Source organism: Mesocricetus auratus, unplaced genomic scaffold (genome assembly GCF_017639785.1).
Source record: "Mesocricetus auratus isolate SY011 unplaced genomic scaffold, BCM_Maur_2.0 Super-Scaffold_100006, whole genome shotgun sequence".
NCBI classification, from domain to species: Eukaryota; Metazoa; Chordata; class Mammalia; order Rodentia; family Cricetidae; genus Mesocricetus; species Mesocricetus auratus.
Genome location: NW_024429190.1, coordinates 43,388,336 through 43,411,266, shown reverse-complemented (window position 1 = coordinate 43,411,266; position 22,931 = coordinate 43,388,336). Strand labels below are relative to the sequence as shown.

Here is a 22,931-nt window from a genome sequence, read left to right as displayed (position 1 = left end):
TGCACAAGCGTGAGAGTCTAAATCTGGGTCCCCAACACCCAAGTAAAATCAGGGCCCAGACAGGCAGTGGCGGTGTTGCACTCTGGAGGCAGAGGCAGGCAGATCTTTGTGAGTTCGAGGCCCTGGTCTACAGAGGGAGTTTGAGATAGCTAGGGGTGTTACAACGAGATACCCTGTCTCAAAAAAAAAAATACAAGCAATTAAACAAAACAAAAATCAGAGCCCAGTGGAGCACAGCAGGAACCCCAGCATTTCTGGAAGGTGTGAGACAGGAGGATTCTGGAAGCTCACTGGACAGCCGGTCTAGCTAAGTCTCAAACTATAAGGTGGAGAAAGATAGAGGAAGATGCTCAACATTGACCTCTGGCCTCCACACACATGCGCACAAACCCAGGAGCGTGCATACACATACACTATACACACACAACGTCACACATCCATGGTGCCCCTTATTCTAGCGGGTGGACTCAAGCCTCAGGCAGTAGTTCCTGCCCTTAGTCTTCACTTCAGAGTTATCATGAATGAGCCTGGGGTGAAGAAACTAGAGGAAGTAAGCTACCACCCATAAAATGGAGCCAGCATTCTGTGAAGTGTGAAATAACCCAGGAGAATCCAGCTGTGTTCTGAGGCAGTACAGACTAATTGGATATAGAAGGGTGGGTTTCTAGGTGATTTTTATTTTCTCAGCAATTCCTAAAGGTTTGAATTTGTTCTCCAATCATTAAACCAAAAATGTCAAAGTACCGACTGATTTGAGCCTCTGCTCTGATGGACCGAAACTTCAATGCCATTACATTTGGGGAGAATGTCCTCTTCTCTGAGGTTATAAAAAGTTTGAGGTCCTTGGGAATGAAGGAAGAAACTGGTGGTCACAACCCTGGTCACCGTTGGTCCTCTGCTCTCTTGAAGATACTGAATTCTGGGTGGTTTCCATTCATAGAATAATTTATGGTTGGTCTCCATTCATATAGAATAGTTCTATGCATGGTCTTCATTACATGTGAATAGAGACCATGCATAGAAGCTATCAAGATCACATTGAAGCCATATGGAATTGTGACCTCATCTGACTTCTGAGCCTGTCACTCAAGATCTCTGGATCTCTCCTTATTCTAGACTGAGCCTGACAAACACCACCCCCCATCATTTCTCCTGTGTCAGCAACTCCTGAGTCTTACCATTGAAAGTCAAGGGCAAAGATCTTACTTGGTTACAGTGGCCCTCTTACCATCACAAGCTTTGAGTTTGGGTCTGTGGCTTGTAGGATCACAGTCATGCACAACCACACCTTAAACCTTGCTTTTTAAAACAGTGTCAGCAACACAGGAAAATTGAAAGACTTCCTATGCATCTCTCACCTAGGTTTAACATAAATTTAAGATCTCTTCTCGCAGCACATCTGTTGCTGTTATGAACCACCCTCAACCCATGAACTAAAGCCCATAAATTGTTCAGGCTTCCTCAGTTTCTTCTGCTGCCCCAAGATTCCTTCCAGTGAGGCATGCTGCACTTACTTGACTCCTCTTCTGGTGACTCTCTCAGGCTTTCATTTTTTGATGACTTTGACAGTTCTTTTAATTATCACTTCTATTGTCAGGTCTTTGTATAGATCCATATTTATAACTTTAATAGCATCTAAATAAGGTGCCTTGTTTCTTTAATTATTGAGCTGTAAGTTATATGTTTTTAGTACTAGACACCTCTCAGATTTGTTTGTGACTTGCAAATGTTTTCTCTGTTAGTGTAGGGTGTATTTGCTTGCTTGCTTGTTTGTTTGATATTTTGCTTTGTGTGTGTGTGTGTGTGTGTGTGTGTGTGTGTGTGTGTGTGTGTGTGTGTGTCTTAGTTCGGGTTTCTATCCCTGTGAAGAGACACCATGGCCACAGCAACTCTTATAAATGAAAACAATTAAGGTGGCAGCTTACAGTTTGGAGGTTCAGTCCATTATCATCATGGCAGGGAGCGTGACACTGTGCTGTCAGACATAGTGCTGAGAAGTAGCTGAGAGCCCTACATCTTGCAGGCAACAGGAAGTTGACTGAGACACTGAGCATAGGAAACCTTAAAGCCCACCCCCACAGTGACACATTTTCTCCAACATGGCTATATCCACTCCAACGAAGTCCCACCTCCCAATAGTGCCACTCTCCATGAGATTATGGGGGCCAATTGCATTCAAACTACCACAGGTTTATATATTTATATTTGCTTTTAATTCGAAATTCCATGCAGTATATTTTCAATAATTTTCTCTCTCCCAGTTCTTCCCGATCCTCCCAACCTCCTTCCGCATGCAACTGTATGTTGTTTTAGTCTATAGTCATACCACCTGAACATAACTGATCTTGTATGATAATTTTTTTAATCCTGGAATAAACCTAGAATCTTATGCATGTTTGTCAAATAAATACTCCAACGGTAAGCTATTTAAAACATCTCCGGCGGACCCGCTTTTTCACTTTCTTTACGAGTTGCCTAGACTGGTCTCGCACTTAAGACCTTCCTGCCTCAACCTCTTGAGTATATGTGGGATTATGGGAGCGGCAGATTAGCGAGTGCCTTTCCCATTACATCACTCCAAGGGTAGACACTGTCAGCATGATATGTCATGCTTTATAACGGTCTTGGCCACTTGGCTGGAGTAGAGTCTTGATTGTAAAGTTTGTCTTTTCCTGTGTTCCCCACCATAGGACTGGGATTTATGATGTATGTTCTCCCTTGAGGGTGGAGTCTCTGCAAATATTACACTGGAACTCACTTGTACAGACTTGTCTTTTGTGGTTGTTAATTAATCCAATCATTCATTAGTATCAGTGTAGGCTCATGGGACTTTATACTTTGGCTCCTAATTAACTCTAGTTTATTTTTCTGTTTGGGTTGCCTCAGCTTTGGCCATGGTGAGCTTTTCCAGCTGATTCCTTGTTCTAGAAACAGCTTCATCCCTCCTGCTTCCCTGTGTCTCCCTGATGCTGGCCATGGCTCTGCTTCCATCCCTCCTGTGTTTGTCTCTTGCTTCATCCTTGGGTTCCTGTGGAGTTCTGCGCTCTCTTCCTTCGCCAGTTCTGCATCCTCCTGTGAGACCACCCTATTGGCTGAGTCCTTCTAGGGCAGGGGTGGGGCTGTCAGTACCCAAATGCCTTCATCATTACCTCTACTCGCAAGGATTTATTTTTCAGTTTCTATTAACCAACACCAGTGGCAAGAAACAAAAACTCTTTAGCTTCCTTAAATGGCATTTCTCATCATAGGTTCTACACTATGGGTACTGTGGATAGTATGGATTGTGAAAATAGAGAGTCCATGTCAAATCATGTCATCTCCATTAGATTATCCACTCATACTAATATGTCACAGATGTTGGGGACCCTTGTTATTGACTCCATTCCATCTTGACTTAAGATCAGAGAGTGCAAACCTGTTTTTGCTCCTCTAGGTTAAACGACAGGATATTTGGCCTAAAGTGTGACTATTGGTTGTCATGACCCTCAAGACCAAATTATAGGATGTTTGGCTTAGGGGGTGGTGACCAGATGTTTTGGGTATTGGGAAGGTCATTACATTTGTTTGTTCCTTGTATCATGGTAAGGAAGTCTTTTGCCCTCCCCTTTTGCTTGGGGTACACAGGGTTATAAGTAATAAATTAGGGCATCTGCAGTATTCACTGAGTGCCCTCCCAACTCTATCTTCTGTCTCTTGTCTCTTCCTTTTCTCAATCCTCACTCCCCCTTTCAGGCACATTCAAACTCGTTGACTAGACCCGACACACAGACACGCATCTTCAGTTAAGAAATCAGCTTCCCTCTCAGGCCAGTGAAGCAGGCAGACCCTCACCTCTCCCTCTGTTCCTCTAAGTTCAACCCCACAGTCTTATCTCCAGCTCTGGTGCAGACCACCTGCTGAAGTCTCCCCCCCATCCCCCTACCCCCATCTCCAGTGGATCACATGGATCTTCCCCTCCCATCCCCCTCCCCACTCATTGCTGTATCCCAGCCTCCAACCCCAACAGTAATTCCCTAGGAACCCACAAGCCACTCTGACGGGGGAGACAGGTAGGCCAACTGCATGTCTTCACCTCTCTCGTTTCCTCCAAGTCCATTTCCCATTTTTCTTCTCTCTATTCCTCCAAGTCTATATTCCACTTCCCACCTCTCCGTCCAGTCCCCCAGTCTCATGCCCAGATCAGTAGCAGACCTTCTGCTGTGGCCTCTTCTCACTCTCTGCTCCCATCCCCAGGGGACTAAGCAGATCCTGGTGGAACACTTGCTTTCCTCCCTCCTGTGGACCCCATGATCACCCCTTATCCCATCCTAAATGTCAGCTCCCGATACCCAGAAACACATTTGATCTGGAACCCCAATGGCCACACCTATCAGCATCCAAGAAGAATTTCTTACCAGGCAACACACAGCAACCACACTCTCCCAAGAACCAGAGGACAACAGAAACCAAGGAACTAAACACCCACCCAACAAAAACAAGATCAGATATCAGCATCTAGAGCTCAGTAACATTACCACAACAAGTCCTGAGTATTCCGACAAAGCTGAGGCACAAAGCCAGAGACCTTAAAATAGACTTTATGAGTATGATAGAGGTCCTTAGAGAAGAATGAAGAAATTCCTTAAAGGAATCTATGAAAAGACACACAAACAGTGGAAGAAAATGAATAAAACAGTTCAAGACCTGAAAATGGAAATAAAATCAATAAAGGAAACACAAACTGAGGATAATCCAGAAATGGGAATTGTAGAAACTTGAACAGGAACCTCGGAGGCAAGCTTCACCAACAGAGTACAAGAAACGGAATACAGAATTTCAGGCATTGAAGACACAGAAGAAGAAATGGACACTTTGGTCAAAGAAATATTAAATCTAAAAAGACTCCTGGCACAAAACATCCAGGAAATCTAACAGGACTAGAAGAAAGAAAAGAAACCCATGCCAAAGGCACAGAAAGAACAGTAACAACAAAAGGCTAAATATCACGAAAACAAATTTAAAATGGGGTAAATGTCAGGTATGGTGGTGCAGGCATTTAATCCCAGCTTTCAGGAGGCACAGTCAGGTGGATCTTGGTGAGTTTCAGACCAATCTGGTCTACAGAGTGAGTTTCAGGACAGCCAGGTCTACACAGAGAAACCTTGTCTCAAAACACCAAACCAAACCAAAACAACAACAAAAAAGGGGCAGAGGGTACAGATATAAACAGAAATCTTAAAACAGGAAACTCAGGTGATGGAGAAACACTTAAAGGTTCAACATCCTTAACCATCAGGGAAATGAATACAAAAACTAGTTAGAGATTCCATCTTACACCTGTCAGAACAGCTAAGATAAAAAAACACAAATGACAGCTCACACTGAGGAGGATATATAACAAGAGGAACACTCCTCCATTCCTGGTGGGGATGCAAACTTGCACAACCACTATGGAAATCAGTGTGGTGGTTCCTCAGGAAGATGGGAATCAATATACCCCAAGATCCAGCTATACCACGTTTGGGCATATACCCAAAAGACAGAGACACTTGCTTAACTGTTTTCATTGTTGCTCTATTCATAATAGCCAGAAACTGGGAACAACTTAGATGTCCCTCAACAAAAGAATGGATAAAGAAAATGTGGTACACTTATACAATGGAAAATTACTCAGCCTTAAAAAATAATGTCATGAAATTCTCAGGTAAATGAATGGAACTAGAAAAAAATCATCCCGAGTGAGGTATCCCAGATCCAGAAACATAAATATGGTATGTATTCAATTATATGTGTATATTAGCTGTTAAATTAATGATCACCCAGCTATAATCCATAGAACCATAGAGGTTAGGTACAGAGTAAGAGAGCAGGGGCCACAGATAAATCTCATTAGGAAAGGGAAATAGAATAGATTATGGATTGATGGGTGGGCTAGAGTGGGGGAGACTGAGTGGAGAAGGGGAGATGGGGAAGGGAGGAAATATGGGGAAAGGCAGTTAAAATTAAGGGTCATTTGACGGGTAGTGTGGAAACCAAATACAGTAGAAGTTTCCTAAAATATATATTTACATATATGAAGTCTATCTAAATGAAATTGCCAAATAATGGGGAAGACAGAATCCCAACTGGTCATTTCTTGTCACCAAATGAAGCTTGCAATACCAGAATTGGGTTTCATCTAATTGAGTTGTTAGCCAAAGAGGTTCTATGGGGATCCCCAAACAACCCGGGCTATTGCAATCAGTGTATTGGTTGTTCTTCACAAAGTGACAGCAAGGCCCCATTGCTGAAGACAGCACCTATACAACATACTGAACATGGAGAAGTCTAGCTGGTGCCTACAGAGCTTTCACCCCTATTATTCTAGTGTCTTTTACAGGAAGGTACTTTGCACACTTCCAAAAGAGAAAAGTAAACACTAAGTCAGCCACAACCCTTTAATCTATAGAACTGTCCTGCTTGCAAGACTTTTTAGGACAATGGTGACACAAAGCTTGTGTGAGTAACCAACTAATATCTGATTTGACTGAAGGCTCATTGCATGAGATGGAACCCATACTCAACACTGCTTGGGGGACCAGGGACCTGAGACTAGATCTCCCAGACACCTGCACTAAAACCAAATACTACTATTCTAAAAAAGAAAAACAAAAGCAAAAAAAAAATGTTGGGATAAAATGACTCTTAATGACATTTTGCTATACTCATAGATCAGCCATCACCAGATGGGGAACAAATACACAGAGACAGCCAGACATTATACAGAGAGTGAGAGTCCTTGGAACACTCAGCTCTAAATGAAATGTCTCTATCAAATCAGGACTCAGAGAACCCTTTGGAAGAGGAAGCAGAAAGAGTGTTAAGAGCCAGAGGGGATGGAGGACACAAGGAGAACAATCCCCTCTAAAACGTGATCAACATGAATCACAGACACTGAAGCAGCAAGCATGGGGCCTGCACAGGTCTGCACCAGGTCCTCTGTGTGTATCTTACGACTTCCAGCTTAGTAGTTTCTTGGGCACTTCTTCCTGTGTGAAAGAGTGTGTCTCTGAATCTTGCACCTTTTCTTGGGCTCCTCTTTCTGTTTGGAGGTCTTGTCCAATTCCTATGTGCTGGTTTTTGTTTTATCTTATTATATTATTATGTTACATTATTATCCCTTAGAAACCTGTTTGTTTTCTAATAGGAGACAGAAAGGGAGTGGATCTGGAGGGGAGAGAAGGTGGGGAGTAACTGGGAGGAGTGGAGGAAAGGGAAACTGCATTTAGAGTGTATTATGTGAGGTGGGGGGGGGATCCATTTTCCAATAAAAGGAAGAAAGAAAAGAAATCAGCTTTCTATGATAAACCCGACTGTGAATGCTGCTGCTATTGCAGCCAGAATTTTACCTAGTGTTCTCACAGGCAGTGTAGCCCTGTGCCTCCACACCTCTACGTGGAGCCACGAGCCCCCTATTAGACTACGCCTTGAGAGAGTTACCAATCTCATCTTCATGTGTAAAGTCAAACTGGTCACAATGCATCAGTTCATGGGAATAAAATGAGATGATTAAGGCAGGGTGCTTAAAACAGTAACTAAAATATTATAGCAATTCAATAAATGACATGTATCATTATTTTTTTATGCTATTTGGTGACATTTCCAGTTCTCCAGTGTTGCCTTAAGGTTAGCCAACTTCTCCCCATGGCTTGTGTGTGTGTGTGTGTGTGTGTGTGTGTGTGTGTGTGTGTGTGTGAGAGAGAGAGAGAGAGAGAGAGAGAGAGAGAGAGAGAGAGAGAGAGAGAGATGAGGGATGTCCTTCTATATGCTGTGAATATATGTTTTTCTTATTGGTTGGTGAATAAATGCTGATTGCCTAGTAGCCAGGCAGGAAGTACAGGTGGGGCTACCAGATCAGGAGAATTCTGGGAAGAGGAAGGAGAGAGGAGCCACCAGAGAGACACCACGTAGCTGCAGAGGGATTAAGAAGGCCAGGCATCACCAGTAAGCCAAGACAAAATGAAGATACATAGATTAATAGAAATGGGTTAATAATTAAGAGAGAGCTAGCCATCGGCCAAGCAGTTTATAATTAATATAAGCCTCTGTGTGTTTATTTGGGACTAAGGGTCTGTGGGACCAGGAGGGAGAGAAAGCTCCATCAACATGCGCGCACGCGTGCGTGCGTGCGTGTGTGTGTGTGTGTGTGTGTATGTGAGTATGTGTGTGTGTGTATTAGAACCTCTTCGCAATATTTTTGCTTCCTCGTGCAACATCAGATTTCTCTGCACTTCTCTCAGTCACTTAAATAAAAACTCAGTTTAAGAAAGCGTGATGAGTTCAAGGGGAAAAGCAGCTTGTATTTTTCTTACAAAGTAGATGAAAGAGGTTCACAAGAGAGCATCAAAGATAGTGTTCTTTTAGGACACAGAGGGGCTTATGCTTTCATGCCTATTCCAGGGTCTAGAACAAAATTAGTTACTTTTTGTTTATTTCCATCAACTATATAGTGACCACCTCTTCTGAGCTCTGCCTTTCTCTATCTGGAGGTTGTAGCCCAAAAGAAATGGCCAACAGACTTCAAACCATCAGTTTAAAAGCCTACTTCTAGGCTAGATGTGGTGGCTTACACTTGTAATCCCTACCCTGGGGAGGCTGAAGTAGGAGGGTTGCTGTGAGTTTGAGACTAGTCTAATGTATCTAGTGAGACTGTCTTAATCCAACAGACAAAAATCAGCTACAAAAAAAGCAAACTACAGAAAAAGATATATTTCTTCAGGCTGGGGAGAGAGCTCAGAACTTGAAGTATAAGCCCCAGGGCCCTGTAAAACAAAACAAAACAAAGCAAAACAAACTATTAACTGGGCGTGATAGTGTGTACTTGTAATACCAGTGCTGGAGAGGCAGAAACAGGCAGATCTCTGGGACTTTCTGACCAGTCAGCCTGACCATACAGCTCCATACAGGTCAATAAACAAGCTTGCTTCAAAAAAAAATAATAAATAAGGTGGGCCTTCTAAAGACTGGAACCTTAGGCTGGCCTCTGCCTCCCTTATGTATATACACACATACTCATGTGTACTGGCACACACACGCGGCACCACAAGCCGTCTTTATTCTAAATTACAAAGTAATATTACGTTAGTACATTCTATTATATGTAAAGCTGTCCTTGTCACAGACGTTTAACCCAATCTTGTGCTGCTTACCAGTTCATATCTGCATGCACACACGTCATGACGTTATCTTGCCTTTGCTTTTGCATAAATTACATGCTGTTTGATTTTTTCAACCTATTAGTCCTTGATCAATAAATAGCTTTTCTATTGATTTGAGCCACGTGTTAGCCATTTTCACTCACAGCTGTAACTTCATCCGTCAAAAACTACATTGCAACTGTCAATAATTTGTATCATTAATATGCCTGGGTGGCTCTCCCCTGCTGCTCTATATCAAATCCACCTGAGACTATATGATGACCTGATGTTTAGGCTTCTCCCGGGCATTGGAATTAGACTCTGGGAATAGAAGGCACACCCAAATATGTGAAATTTTAAATGATGGCCAAATGCGAACCTGAATTTAATCTTCTGAACCCACATAAGGGCAGGAAGTAATTAACTCTACAGAGCACCAAGAAAGGTCATCCCCATCATGTGCACACACACACACACACACACACACACACACACGCACATACACATGTACACACATACATGCACACAAACAAGTATAATAAGTTTAAAAACTTTTTATAAGATGGCAGGTGATTCAAATTTGAAGGCAAGTTTGGGAATCTAAGGCTTAGGTGCTGCCCGGGGACCCTGTGTCTTCAAGCCTGACTCTTTTTGGAGGCTTTGTGTTCCAATCCACAGGTAGGGAAAGAGAGAGTAAGAGAGAGAGAGAGAGAGAGAGAGAGAGAGAGAGAGAGAGGACTGTGGATGTTCCACTGGGCAGTCTTCCCTAACAAATAGGGAGACTCTTTTTCATTTATGACTGCCATGAACAGAACAGTGGAATAAAGATTTCAGTGTGATCTCTGATTATTTTGAAAATATAATGCTTTTTCATCTGGACTTGCCAAGATAAACTTTAGGAATGCAACAACAGATTTATATGGAAACTTCAAAACGTTGCAAATTTATAAATTTACTAAAAGTCATCTCCTCCTGAGAGATTTATTTTCCTAAACTCTGGACCACAACCATATGTGTATCATGTAAATGTTGTGTTGGTGAGAACACGAGAGAACATAAATGGAATTCTGTGTGTAGGATGCTCAGTGGAGGGAGTGAAGGGCTGATGCTTTGTAGTGAGATGGGACGTTGAGCAGCAAGAACAAAGCTTGCCATAGACAAATTCAAGTCCAGATATTGGCTCTGCTGCTTGACTGACAGCCCAGTCATCTCGTATTTTGAGGCTACTTTCTTCATCTGTAAAATTAATAAAATATGACCCACCTCATACATGTATTCTAATGTTGATATGTGGGGTGTGTGTGTGTGTGGTGTATGTGTGGTATGTGCATTTGTGTATATTCATGGGTGTATGTGTGGTATATGTGTATGGCGTGTGAGGCTTGTGCATGTATGTGCAGGTGTGCTTGCTGTTCAGATATAAGTGGAGTCTAGAGGTTGATGTCAGAATTTCTTCCTCAGTAACTTCTCCACCTTATTTTTTGTGACAGGGTCTCCCATTGGTCCTAAATCTTATTATTTGGCTAGATTAGCTGGCCAGTGAGTCCTTGGGCTCCTCCTGTCTCTGCTCCCCAGCTCTTTGGGGCTGTAGACATGCAGCATCACATTGGGCTTCTATGGGGGTCCTGCAGAATCGAGATAGTCAATCCAAACTTAGATCAAGCCTCAGTTCCCTAAGCTTTTCTCTCTTGGAACTTGTCCTCCTTGGCCATGAATCAGTTGTTCATCTTCACTCTTCCTTAGGCGTGATGTGCAGGAATGTGGCATTGCACAGCTGTGTGTGCTAAACCCTTCCAGAACATTCTCAGATGCATTCCCAAAGTCTTGCTCAATAGGCTGGACTAAGGGTGAGGCAGATGCTGGAAGAGGGTCACAACAAATTAAAATGTCTTGAAAAAACCATAGGAGGCATTCTATTGACTAGATGGGTAGGTTTCAGGCTTCTTGGCCTTCCCCTTCCTTCCTTCCTTCCTTCCTTCCTTCCTTCCTTCCTTCCTTCCTTCCTTCCTTCCTTCCTTCCCTCCCTCCCTCCCTCCCTCCCTCCCTCCCTCCTTCTTTGCTTCCTTCTGCCTCCCACCTCCTTCCTCCCTCCTTCCTCTTTTGACAGCATGTTCCTCTGTATAGCTCTGGCTGTCCTGGAGCTTGCTCTGTGTATAGATCAGGGTGGCCTTAAGACTCAGAGATCTCCATCTGCTTCCACCTCCTGAATTAAAGGAGGTCTACGTCACTCGTGCTATCTTGGTTGTTTCTAAAGGGTTAAATGAAGTCATACCAAGACAGTCTGTGGCCTGTGTTGGAAGCATACATTTCTCAGAAACAAATTTCTGAAACGATAGTGCTGTGTAGTTGCTGGAAACTTAGAAGGATGTGTTTTTATTGTTTCTAGAAAACAAAGGGGGGGTTATATGAGAAGAAATTTCTGGAAAGGAGTCTGGGAAGGAGAAACAGATGCAGGGTCATGACCTACTGAATAAAACTGTTCTTCCAGGAACTTCAGCAGAGAAAAGCCACTCTGCATGGAGATTACTATGGACGGATGAATCCCTAAAATTCATGTGTGGGACCCCTAAGCCGCAGTACCTCTGAATGTGACTGCATTTAGAGACAGGGTTTTTACAGAAGTCAGTGAGCTAAGATGAGGTCGTCGAGCTGGCTGTAATTCAATTTGACTTCCATCCTTGGAGGGGAAAGCCTGGATGCAGACATGTACGAAGGAAGGCCTTGTGGGGATTCAGGGAGAGGACGCCCGCTGCCGGCAAGCCGAAAGAGACCCAGAGAGAGGATGCAAGCTGAAGGCACAGAAAACCAGTGCTGCTCATCTTGGATTTGAAGCCTCTAGAACTGTGAGGGGGGAAAAAAAGCCAAGTTTTCTTGACTTAAGCCCCCTAGCCTGCACCACCCACAACCGAGTATGGCAACAAAGTACTCCAGAGACTGGGCAGAGACCAGCGACCTGGCCGCGCCTCCCTTGGTCACTCTCATTTGTCTGTCATAAGCGCCCCCAAATGAAAGACTTTGGGAATCTGCTTATTTACTTATTTGTGGATTGAGTTAGTGATTAAAAAAACAAAGCGAATCTTCTCCCGAATGGTGTCCTGGTAGGCTGTGTGAGTCCCGTAGCTCACCCGAGGCAGCCTTTAAGTGGGGATCGGTTTCCCATTTTCTCCTTTGGGTGAAGGGAATCATCCAGCCTTTCTGAGTATTGTAAGTATAGTTGGCTCCCATCCTGTTCGTCCAAACTACTCCTTGATGGCATTCAGGCATTACACTGGCCTGCCCTTAGGTCCTCAACCGCAGCCTCTGAGAACACTTCCAGTGCATATGCACTTGGTAGTATCCAGGCACTTGCATGGGTCTGCCCTTGGGTACCTGGCAGGATACCTCATCAGCTGCAGCACTCCCTGTGGGCATAAGCTACATAAAAGGTGAGACCTGCTCACCCCCCACTTTTCTCCTGCCATCCCCAACTCCAAAGGCCAGCCCCTCTGTCTCCCTCCCCCTCCTCCTCCCCAGTAAACCTTCCACGTGAGTTCTGTTGCATGGTGTAGCTCTGCACCACATGCCATGGATAACAAAACAACAACACTTCTGTCTTTCACTTGAACTGCTTAATCTACTTACATTAAACATAATTATGAAGATGCTGGGCTTTAATCTGTCATCCTAATAATTGTCCATTGCTTTTTTTTTTTTTTTTTTTTTTTTTTTGGTTTTTACGAGACAGGGTTTCTCTGTATTGTTTCAGAGGCTATTGGTCCAGCCCGGCCTCGAACTCACAGAGATCCGCCTGCCTCTGCCTCCCGAGTGCTGGGATTAAAGGCGTGCGCCACCACCGCCCGGCTGTCCATTGCTTTATAAGTACTTAATTCCCGTCTTTGGTGTAAACTGACAATTTTAAATGAGTTGCTTTGTTTGAACTTTTTGAACAGTGCCTCTTTGTGTTATGTTATAGTGGTTGTTTTAGGATTTAGAATCCCCCTGTTTAAGTGTCTGAGTCTTTGCAAACAATGCCAGCCAGGGCTTTATAATCACATGGTCTTTACTGCATCCCACCCAATGGCAAGTCTGTTGGGCTGACGCTGAGGGTGTGTTTGGGTGTGTAGGGTGCTGATGTCAGCCAGTCTAATGTGTGTCTTGGATTGAGCTCTGATGTAGCTTTGATCAGATTCAAGCCTCTGTAAGTGTTACAGCTCCGAGGGGAAAGGTTTCCCCAATGCAAGTGCTGCAGCTCTGAAGTGAAAGATAGCCTGGAGCACCACAGAGTCACACCGCACAACAACCCTCACAGGAAAGACTTACTGGGAAAGACACGAGGGTGGCTGCCTCTGCTGTTTCTTGGGAGCGAAGTTTTCTAGGGTGGAGATTTCCAAGGTAGGGATTGGTGGGATTCCAAGTCCCGAGCTTAGATGAGACCAGGGACCGGTGATATTTTGAGGTCAGGGATTGGTGGGTTTTCAAAACCTTAAAGTGAACTTGGACTTTTAACCCTACAGTCATCATTGCCTTCCTACTGGGTATCCCACAATGAAAGTGTGATGATGTTGTATGAATCTGATTGCCTGTGAGGCTAAAGAAGGCTCTTGCCTAGGAGCCAAAACACCCAAATTCCCAAAATGCAAATGACTTTCTTAGCCTCTTTCCCTCTTTGCATTATAACCTGCCTGCTAGCTTTGGGGCTGTTAGGTGCTTCTCTTTGCTGATTAATCTCCATGATTTCTATGCCTTCAAAGATTCTCCCTCTCCCTCTCCCTCTCCCTTCCCCCCCTCTCTCTCCCTCTCCCCCCCTCCCCCCCCCCCGTCTCCCCCACAACCCATTTTGTTCTCTTCCTTTGACTTGTCCTGGCCCTCTGACTGGCTGTGTTGTTCCCAAAAGTCCATACATTGAGCTAAGTGGTGATGGTAGTGCACGCCTTTAATCCCAGCACTCAGAAAACAGAGGTAGGTTGATCTCGAAGTCTGAGGCCAGCCTGGTCTACAGATCAAGTTCCAGGACAAACAGGGCTACACAGAGAAAGCTTGTCTTGGAAAGCAAACAGAAAAAGTTCGTATGTTGAAATGGATCTCCAAGACAATAGGGTTAAAAGACGTAGGGGAAGTGATTACATCATAAAGATGGAGCCCTTAAGGGTGAGATTAATGTGCTTATGAAAAGAGACCTAAAGGGGTCTGCTAACCCCTCTGATGGATAATATTAATTGCCATCTAGACAGTATCTAGAATCATCAAAGACCTAGGCCTCAAGATATGTCTATAAGAGGCTACCGATGGGTGGTGATGGTGCACTCTCTTAATTCTAGAAGAGGTTGGTAGATCTCTTGAGTTCAAGGCCAGCCTGGTTTACAGAGCAAATTCCAGGACAGGCTCCAAAGCTACACAAAAAAATCCTGTCTCAAAAAACAAAACAAAAAAGAGGCTACCTAGATTAGGTTAACTGAAGTGAGACTACCCACCCTAAATGTGGGCAAACCCATTCCATGGACTTCATAAAAAGAAGAAACTTAGCTGAACACCACATTCATCTCTCCCTACTGCCTCATGCTCCTGCCACTATGAGCCAAAATCAATCCTTCACTCCATAAGTGCTTTTATTTAGTGTTTTGTCACAGCAATAAGCAAGTAATACAGCCCTTGTAGGGGAATATTTGATCACACTGTGAACCCTGAGGTTGCATTTGTGTTAATTAAATAAAATTAACATTGGGTCAGGAGGCTGCACTAGTAACTTGTTGACAGAAAGTAATCATAGAGACTAAGAGGGCATCTGGGAAAGATAGAGACACACAGGAAGTTAGAGGGTGGGGTTTGGAGTGGCGCTGGCCCTTCTGGTTTGGCACGGGGCTTCTGTGGAAGCCAGTAAGGGGAGAGGGTTAGCCAGTTGCTACTCAACCTCTCTGAGCTGGCAGGTTTTCACACCAACCTTTGGCTCTCTAGTCTTACTCATAAACAGGACAATAGAGATCTAGTCAAAACTATCTTTAGCGACAGCAACAGCAGGGTGATTGCCTGCAGAAACATAACTCCTACCCAGGGCTGCCTAGAGAAGCTGAGTTGCAATTGCTGGCTGAAATAGCAGTCGATTAAGGCCAGCTGCTGTGCCGAAGGTAAAGCAAGCTCCCTTTGTTCTGTCACTGTGTGGGGATGCAGGAGGGGGTTCCTCTTAGAAATGGACTGCCACCGAACACCGGATCTGATGACCTTGGACTGCCTAACTAGAACTCTAGCAGTCATCTTCTATTGTTTATAAGTTACCCAGAGTATGCTTTTTTGTTTCTAGATATCACCATATGTCCATGGATGGCTATCATCCCACAAAGAGTCCTTGGATGAACCCAATGTACCTTACTGGGTGCCTAGAAAAATAGATCCTTCAGTGAATGACAGGTAGAGGGAGGTCCAGTCTTGAAGATGAATACTATGTACATTCTCAGAGAAGGACATACACCCACAGTAGGAAGGGCTGCAGAGGGAATCAGCAGATAGCAAAGGCCTTGAATGCAGATGTGGAACCTGAACTGTGTGTATTTACCATAGTGTGTGGGTAGGAGATGGACAGAGATGGACAGTTTGCTTCTTCTACCCCAGGGATTATCTTAGTGTCAGCCACCATAGTTAGTGTTAGCCTGACGAGGACCCAGAAGCTTCACATATCTTTGTTTCCTCAGTAATTAAAATACATGAAGAGAAGCCCCCAGATGAGCAGTGGTATGAGATGCTTTCTGACATATGTATTCATGTAGTTAAAGAAAAACTACATCTCAACTCAAGGAAAGTACCTCATGGGTGGGAATTTCAGTCGTGGATACCCTTCCAACCACACCCATGAAGCAGCAGCCCATTTGATTGGTATGTTGTCAGCCTGCTCTAATTATAGCAATTATGACAAATGGCCTTGACGCTTGAGGTTGAAAAGGGAACTAATACTTCCTAATGAAGCTGGGTTCTAGTTGCATGAAGGTGGAGGCGCTCTACAGAGCTCAGCGTAGTCAGAGGGAGCCACAGCTCGACAACTTTTGACTCCTCCAGTCCCGATCTTAGTAAGAGAACGGAAACTACCCTTTCTTTCATCTCTAGGCTGTTTAGAAGATCAAGCCAGCATGCTTTCTGACTTAAAAAAAAAAAGTCATTATAGAAACTGCCTTGGAATTATTGTTTTATAAGTAACAAATGCAAAGCGGGGTGTGGAAGGGCTATTCGGCAACCACAGACTTTGGAATTTGGGGCTATGGAGGGAAACACTTGTGGAAAAAAGCTTCCTAGAAACAAAATTACTAACGAGCGACTGAAACTGTGGTTTTTCTCCCCAAGGGACAGGTGAGGTGACCCCACCATAAAGCTCCAACTTTCCACTCCCTACTTTCAATTTCTTCTCACTACCACATTCTCATTTTCTCAATCGATGGGGGAGTTTTGGTGCAACCAGAGCACTTCCTGATTTGAGTCAAATAAGAAAAAAGTACAGAGAGGCGATATGGTTTTGAGAACAAAGGGAAACTGACTAAATGTGAAATCTTTGGTCACTGCAGAGTTGGGAGTGTGCATTTTTCATTTGTTACAGTGAGAGTTCCTGAAGTCAAAAGGTACCAGCTCTTCCCTCCTAGCCAGGGAGTCAATCAGGTGTGGTTTCCGTGTCTCCAATGGGAAGCCACCATCTTGGAATTTACCTGGATGGCATCCTGCTGCAAAGCATGTCACACAATTGACAGGCGCGCGTCTTCAAGTTTTTCTGACTGCTGATAATGAAGTGGAAGACTTATTTTTATTCATTCATTTTTATTTATTAACTTTTAAAATGTATTTATTTTGAGGCAGGTTCTCATCTGTTATAAGCCAGCCTCAAAGGTAGCAGAGGATGACCTTGAACTACTGATTCTCTTGTCTTCACCATTTGAGTCATTGGGATTATATGACCACAATTTACACAATTTACATGATGCCAGTGATCAAAGCAAGGGCTGCCTGCAAGATAAGTAAAGGCTTTGCCAGCTAATCTGAGTCCCCAGTCCTGAGGCTGGAAGGTCCTAAGGCACAAGAATCACCAACAGCAATCTTTTATCTGCTGCCTGAAAGGAGTAAGCTTGATTAGCTGGTAGAGGATATGTGGTTGTTTAATTTTTTTCCTCCGGATTAAATGACATGGGACAAGATACATTTTTAAACAAAGGATTTTCAGACTAACCCTTTGTTCTTTGCATTCACAGTTTCCAATGTCATCGCAATAAAACAGACATTTTCAACCAGTTGTAAGTCCTAGTCTAAGTGTCTTGTTTGCATCTCAGGGAGAGGTTTGCTTTCAGTGCTACATTGACGGTGCACTGCTTGGAGGTCCCAGTTAGATGGAGGGGTAAGGGAATCCATCCTTAAATTGGCTGCTGTGGAGTTATTTTGGCCCCAGAGAATATGCCTGTTGACATGTTTGTTGACCATAATAACTTGCCTGTAGAGAAAGGTGCTGTCCCTTGAAAGCTATTAGTAAAAAAGTAAACAGTATACAAACTGGACTTGGGAAGACTGAAATAAATGTCAGCAAGCATTTTCATAATTAATGTCTGCTATATTTTTAATGGTAATGCCACTGGTCAGGAGAACAGTCATTGGTTAAATTAACTAGAGAACAAAACCTCAAATACCTAACATAAAGTGGGCCTATAACCGATCATTGTTAGAAGTTAGTTGGGTGACACTTAAAGATGGATACATCCAGAGGAATGGTGTTAAATGACCAATTTCTCCCTATTTGTTTTGACTCAGGGCCTCACTATGTGTTCCAGGCTAGACTTGAACTTAGGATTCTCCTGCTTCGTATCTTAAGCTTCCAACTTTGAAAACTAACACGTGGAGGACAGAAAACACTCTATGCCTATTTTATGGCTTCCCTGATCTGGCTTTGCAGGGGTTTTATTGAAGACTGCTTTTGTTGGACTATTTGCTTTGCCTAGATACCAATGATGATGATAGCTAGCATTTATGGTGCACTCACCCCATGATCTACATATATCCACTTACAGGCTCTTCAAATGGTCCTGTGGTGTGTCCCCATCTTATGGACGAGAAGACAGAGGCAAAGGATTATAACTCTATTGATTACTAGTCCATGGTAGAGGCAGGTATCAAAGTCAGGCCAGCCTTCATACTTCCTACCAGTGTTTTCCTCTTCGTGTGATGTATACCAAGGTAGACCGGTAGGAACATCGCCCTGTAGGAACAGCAAAGGGACACACATCAAATAGACTAGGCGTGTAGAATATAGGATGTTGTTGTGTTTCCTTTTACTCTTTTGGGGAGCCTACTACCCAGCTCTCAAATAAACTACATACAGAAAAGCTTATTCTTTCTTATAATTGCCTGGCTTTAGTTTGACTTGTTTCTTACCGGCTTTTCTAAACTTAAATCTTCCCAGCTACCTTTTGCCTCTGGCCCTTTCCCTCTCTTGCTTATGTATGTCTTACTTTCATTCTTACTCTGTGACTGACTGATCGCGTGGTGGCTGGTCCTGACATCCTCCTCTCCTTGTTCTATCTTCCTTCCCAGATCTCTCCTGTTTATTTTCTCTGCCTGCCAGCCCTGCCTGTCCTTTCTCCTGCAGTTCAGCTCTTCATTAGACGGGTGTTTCAGACAGGCGAAGAATTACCACTTCACAGAGATAAACAAGTACAGCATAAACAAAAGCAACACATCTTTACGTCATTAAACAAATGTTTCCGAGTATAAACAAATGTGACACACCTTTAAATAATATTCTACAACAGAATCCCAAGAATTCCTAGAAATAAAGGGCTAATGGTATAGAGTGGGGCAGAGTGTGTGACACACCCTATGTGATAGAAATTCAGATTGTTTGGAGGCATGAAGAACCACAGAGGTTAAGGGGATTGAGTGATGTGTGTTTTGTGGTGTGAAGTCCGAAAGAGTCTACTTATCTAAAGCTCTGAGCACAGTTGGTGGGAGGTCAAAGAAGACAAGTCTACTACGTACCTTCTTCTTTCCCTTATGCAACCAATATTTACAGTGTCTACTACCCTGCCTGCACCAGGCAGCTGCACATACAGCTGATGTTGTGGCATCCCCTTGAAGGGACAGCCATCCTGGCTTTTGGGTCTGCAGACTAGGTGCTTAGAGCTGTTTTAGTAGGCTCCAGTCACTCCTGTGTGACTTTAAGGTTTGCAGACTTGACCATAGCTATGCAGCTACTAACTACTACTGGTTAAGTGACAGAGACTAGACTTTACTGCATACCTCCAGAGGGGATGACAATTGATTGTACTGTCCTATGTACCTCCTAGGAATCAGAAAACCTTCCTTGGCACTGCTGGGTTAGAAGAAAGTAGAGGAATAGGAGGCTGGAATGACACAGAGAAGGATGGAGATCGGATGATGGAGTCTTTCCTGTTTTGGCAGAAGGTAAGATGGCTGAAAGAGTAGTGTGCCAAGATGGAGGGACAGCAGTCCAGTGAAGGAGGAAAGGGTGCAACAGCTGGGCATCTGAGTTTTCTGTTTAGGGACTAAACATGGTTCATGGTTCTGAAGGCTGGGAGGTGTAGGAGTGTGGTAGTAGCATTTGGTGAGTCTTCTTGCTCTGCCATCGTGTGGCAAAGGGCATTCATTGGTGAGATACAGTGTGCTAGGATTGGGTTTCTCTTCCTTATTTAATAAAGCCACTAATACCATCATGGGTGCTACCCCCATGACTTTGTCTAATCCTGCCTGCCTACCAGTGGCATCTAAATGCCATTAACATTCGGATAAGATATTTTTTATATATGAGTCTTTGAGGTTCACATTCAAACCATCGCAGTAGGTATTCACCAAATATTAACCCAACTGCATCATACTTTACACTTTCTCTAGGTACACTCTGCTTGCACGCAACCATATCAGAAAAATAAGAGGCAGGGCCCTCATGTCCTTTTTTTTTTCCATGGAAACCATGGATATGAATACTCATTGGGCATCATATACGTTGTTGGATATGCAGGATTGCCACACAAATTTCATTTACAAGAGCTTCCTACTGAAAGGGTCCTTTGGTTGGGGAAGTGATCAAGTGTCAAGGACTGGTCTTGGGTCTTGAAGATGAGACTGCAAACATTTCCCACTGTTCTTCTGATGAGAGCATTTGATCATGTGACTCTGTGGTAGGAAGGAGCAAGGGTTTGGAACTGGATGGAAGTGGGTCTCAGTTCTAGTTCATCTACTATTAGGTTTGAAGGTTCACGTGTTGAACACTTGGTCCCAGTTGTTGCTGTTCTGGAAGGTTGCAGAATCTTTGGGAGGTGGAGTGATGTTGGTGGAAGGGGATCCTTGGGAGTGGGCCTTCACTAACCCTTGAGTCTGGCCTGCAGCCTCAGCTTCCTGACCCACCAGGATGTGGAATAAAGCTCCACCAGGCTCCTGCCATGGTGGTACCTACCTTGCTGTAGGAACCAAAACCCCTCTGAAACTGTTGATCCAAGATAAGTCCTTCCTGTAAGTTGCTTCTGTCAGGTATTTTGTCACACCAACATGAAAAAGTGACACAAAGAAAGAAGCTAGTGTATGGATGCCATAGAAAAGAAACTCCAGAAACAAAATAGAAGAAGGTTTTCTTCACAGTCTGAGAGGTGGCCTAAGGCTAGGTAGGAAAGCTATCTCACATTGTAGAAACCAGATCAACCTTGTTATTGTAAATTTCCTAAGATGATCCTTTCAATTGTGAGGGCCCTGCTGAGCCTTACTTCATCAACATTCCAGGCAGCAGCATGGTGGGAGAGGAGCAAAGTTGGTGAGAGGGCTTCCTTTTCTTTAAAAGCAACTCCAGCTAAGTGTGGTGGTGTGAACCTATAATCCTAGCACTTGGGAAGTTGAGATGAAAGACTATAAAATCAAGGAGAGCCTGGGCAACTTAGCAAGATCTGTCACACAACAAAACCTTAAAGGGGCCAGTCAAAGCCATGGGCTCAATTCAATACTTGGGGTGGCGGTTGGGAAAGAGAGCATGGGAGCCAGGAAGTCACCCATGTCATTTCCCTTCATAACCCTTTAGATGAATTGCAGTCACATATCTAGGCCTGGCCATAAAGGAGGCTTATTCAAAAAAGGCGTATGTGTCAGTTCAAAAGTGATGTTCAAACACCATGCACCCAGCCATGTGACCTTGAGCAGGTATATGAAAACAAGACAAATGACTAACATCAATCTATATTACTGATGTGTGGGGGCCTTTGGTAGAGAGAGAGAGCATTGGTAGTACCATAAACAGCATGGCAGAATCCAAGCTTGCTCTTATTTTTTCCATGTAGGTTTATGTTTAAATCTTCTAAAGGTGTGGAATATTCCTTTACACTAAGTGAATCTATGTTGCTGTGATTGGTTTAATAAATAAGTTGACTGGCCAATTATTGGACAGGATAAGCTTAGGAGGAGAGCCAAACAGAGAATGCTGGGAAGAAAAAGGGCAGAGTCAGAAGAATCCCAAGCAGGTGCAGAGAGAAGCAAGATGGGCATGCTGTATTGAGAAAAGGTACCAAGCCATGTGGCAAGGCATGGATAAGAAATATGGATTAATTTAAATGTAAGAGTTAGTTAGTAGTCAGCCTGAGCTAGTGGCTGAGCATTTATAATTAATATTAAGACTCTGTGTTGTTTGTTATTTGGGAACTGGCAGGCTGAAAAGTCCGACTACATAAATATCTTTCTGGCTAGAGTTTAAGGACCAAAATATCACTTACTAATGAAGGGACCAGACCTTCACCCAGCCATCTGCTTTGGCAGCCATGACAAGTTGCAGAAAAGACCCAGCAAGATAAAGGTCTCTGACTCAGCAACATGTGCTGAACTACCAACCTTCCCTAATTACTGGGAATAAACTACCAGATACTCTCCATGTGGCAAGGAACCAATCAGAAGTTAGCTGGTGGACTCCGGAATGCAGAGCATAGCAGCCACCCTGGGAGGGCCTCTAAGCATTGGAACCTTGCTGCCGCTGCAGAGGATCAATCAACTCAGGATAGGTTGCCCAAGTTGGGAAGTGCACCAATCCTGAGACTGTTGCAAACCCCAGACACTCCCCTTACTCTACTCCAATATATTCCCTGCCCCCACTGCTTCTCAAGGTCCCTCCTGATCCCCCTGCTTCAACCTCTGTGTTGGAGGGAGGGGTGGGGGAACTGAGTTAACTCTTAAAATTAAGGACTCTTCACTTTTGCATCAGATCGGGCCTCTTGGTGATTGGGGTTCAGAGTCTGAGCACAACACTACCACTGGAAAGAAGAAGTACACTCCACACTATTTCTAGGAATGGAAGTGGCTAAGGTTTCCTTCCCTGGCTGCCTGCTCAAGGAGTGATGTGGGGGTCTCCAAGAGAGACAGACCTTTGCTCAACTCTTGGTGAACTTAATTTGTGGAGCTATGATGCTGGATGACTGACCAGTGGCTTCTGAAATCTTCATTTTACACCCAAGACAAAGAGGGGATGAGGACAAGGTGTGAGCCATGCAAATGTAGATTTATTTTCACAAATGAGAAAGCGCTTCAGAGATTGGGAGGGGCCCCGCTTACTGCTCTTTTGTGGGTCTTACCATAGGAATTGGATGGAAACTCAGGTAATCTTTGTCACAATTGGCCATTTTCGAGTGTATGGAGGGTAGTAAGGAATGCACATACCTTAAAACATGCCCTCTTGGTCCAACAGAAGAGCTGGTCCACCGACAGGAGTGGGACAGCTCATGATTCACCAGGACTCTGTCCTTACTGTCTAAAGGGAGCTCTCTTCTGTCTCCGACTGGAGGTGAGAACAGAAAC

The 22,931-nt window shown here is 43.9% G+C and overlaps 1 long non-coding RNA gene across 1 annotated transcript in view; it reads left to right on the top strand.

The window, feature by feature from the left end:
* LOC110341691 overlaps positions 1–22,931 on the top strand; it is a 40,619-nt gene that overhangs the window by 9,139 nt on the left and 8,549 nt on the right. The window contains exon 2 of the long non-coding RNA XR_002383668.2: positions 19,436–19,553. This is a non-coding gene — a long non-coding RNA (uncharacterized LOC110341691). The remainder of the gene's footprint in view (positions 1–19,435; positions 19,554–22,931) is intronic.